The following is a 2,702-nucleotide window of genomic DNA, read 5'->3' as shown; positions in this document are numbered from 1 at the left end:
TACTGTCCATACTATGTGCCACAGTACACTATATACTATCTGTACTACAAGCCATACTATACTGTTCCGTACTGTAATATGCAATCTCCCCACTTTTCGGAGGTGAATTTGTACTTCTTGAAAATATACACACTATAAATGCCAATTAAATAGCCATTATTGAGTTTAAAGACATGTACATTAGTTAAGTCATTAGGTTGGTAATGGTAGGCTGGTAATGGCTTTTTCCTTTAAAAAATGTATATGGTGTTAGTTTTAATTTTTATTTTTTTGTTCTCCCAATGTTTTTTATTTTAATTCTTGCTTGGTTAACATACAGTGTAATATTAGTTTTAGGTGTACAATACAGTGATTCAACACTTCCATACATCACCCAGTGCTCATCAGGACAAGTACACTCCTTAATCCCCATCCCGTATTTCCCCTATCCCACCACCCACCACCCCTCTAGTAACCATCAATGTGTTCTCTAGAGTTAAGAGTCTGTTTCTTGTTTACTGACTATTTTTCTTTAATTTTTAATTTCCAAATGATAATAAAAAATAATCCTTGCAAGGGAAAAGCTTTTTCCCCTCAAATGCCAAAGTTTCTTACAGGGACTGAATTTAGAGAAATTAAATAGAGCAGGGACATGGGCAGGTCACAAGGCAGCAGGATGCCAAGACAAAAATCCAGGGTTCCATTCCTGACTCTGACTCTGTGGCTCAGGAGCCTTGGGCAAATTACATATCCTCCTGGGATTTCAGTTTTCTCATTTTCGGAAAGAGTATGTTGGACTAGGTATCTTATGTAACATCTCCTTTGGGGCAAAAATGATATAATTTCATATTTTTAAAAATGGGACTATGTGCATTATACTGTTACAGTTGAAAAAAAAAAAAACCAGAGCTTACCAAAGTAGTATATACACTATAATCCAAATAACATCTTACAGGAAATGCAACACATTAAAAAAAATCTGTATCTCTGGCTGGTAGAATTTTCTTCTGTGTGCTTTTCTGCCTTTTTCAATCTCTGTACAGTGAATATGTATTATTTTTGTAATCCGAAAAAAAAATGTATTTTGTTTTTTTTTGACACATTGGAAACTGCAAGAGAACCAAAAATAGAATAAAACAACCCAAATTTTAGTGTGACCAGGATACCAGACGAAAGACCCAACATCCCACATATTATGGAATGTTTTAAGATGTCAGGGGGTCAGGATCTCATCTGACAGATGCACTCACCAGCAACCCGGTCCCTCTCAGAAGCATCTGGGGACAGTGTTTCCACAATGACTCACAAGGACAGTGCCAGCCAGCCAGATCACAGCCTTTTCCACTTCCAGCTCCAGAGCTGTGACGGCCTGACACTGTGGTTCTCATGGAATTCTGAAACAGGCCTGGCTTCATCATAATGACTGCCTATTCAAGGCAGAAATGGGAAGGAGGATATGACTAATGACATTTGGAGGGAGTATGGGAACAAAACCAAAAATTACAGTGACTTTCTGGTTGGGACACACTGGATAGGAACAGAACTGGGTATTCACAAATCCAAGAGTCTGTGGTCTGGCCAAAAGACCAGAGGCAAAAATAAACAGCAGACCTGTCCAATTTGTCAGTTATGAGTGATGGGACTTGAGAATCGGAATGGGAGTTGGGCAAGAAGCCATTTGACAGGTAGACTCCTCAACCCTGGGGGATAAACTTCCTTGGTCTGGGAGCCATAGAGAGAAGACCCACTTTGGCATAAAAGACTCTCTCAGTTTTCCTGTGAACATGTTTCCTCCATTCTGCCCCAAAACTACCCCCATGGTACCTCACTATGCTCATGGTAGATTCAAATAAAATCATCGCCATTTCATAAGCTTAATCAGTTGTGTAAAACGGACAACTTCCAGGCACTCCAGTTTCCACGTATTAAAATAGGTGTTGTTCCCCATTGCTTCTTGGCATTTTAGCTAAGATCAAGTGTAGTATCTGTTCTTACTAGTTTAAAATAGGTGTTCTTACTTTGGATCTGTAGACCTATAAGTGGTCTATGGATAGAATTCAGGGGTCCTTCAACCTGAATGAGAGAGCAATTGCATGTTTCTTTTTACTAGCTTCTGACTGAAATTAGCGTTTCCTTTCATAATGCATTTGGCAACAAACCACCGTAATATTAACAGTACCTTGACATGGTCACCAATAGAGAATAGAGATTTACTCAAACCACATTGCAATTGTTTCACATATTTCAGAATATTTTTATGCTCATTACTACTTGAAAACTATGGGAAGAACTTATTAGACACATTGCTAGATCTTGTCACTTAAGGCATTAATTAAGAAGTACATCTATTACTATAAAACAACATCACAGAAAAATATTCTAATAAGTATATTTACTATTCTCTCTCTCTCTTTTGGGCATTTGTCTGTGTTTTACTTTGTATACTTGAAAACATTATTCTGAGAAGCTGTCCAGAGGTTTCAAAAGGTTTCCAGAGGTCCAATGTATAAAAATTATTTAAAATGTCTGCAATAAACAATGTGATGCTTTCTTTTTCACCCACATTAAATATGCATAAATCTTTAGCATTTCATTACCTCTGAAGATTTCTGCTTCCAGCCAAGATGGAATAGCAGGGACTGGATTTACTTTCCACTAATAAAACTTAGAAATTGGGAAAAATATACAAATTTTTTTTTTCAAGACACTGGACATCAAAAGAT

The 2,702-nt window shown here is 37.3% G+C and overlaps 1 pseudogene; it reads left to right on the top strand.

Annotated features, from left to right (window-relative positions):
- The first annotated feature begins 1,925 nt into the window (after positions 1–1,925).
- Positions 1,926–2,094, top strand: LOC123389445 (annotated as a pseudogene).
- Positions 2,095–2,702: the final 608 nt, after the last annotated feature.

Source organism: Mustela putorius, unplaced genomic scaffold (assembly GCF_011764305.1).
Source record: "Mustela putorius furo isolate JIRA1106 unplaced genomic scaffold, ASM1176430v1.1 tig00003972_pilon_pilon_pilon, whole genome shotgun sequence".
NCBI lineage: Eukaryota > Metazoa > Chordata > Mammalia > Carnivora > Mustelidae > Mustela > Mustela putorius.
The sequence above is the reverse complement of the archived record's forward strand: the minus strand, read 5'-3'. Positions and strand labels throughout refer to the sequence as shown.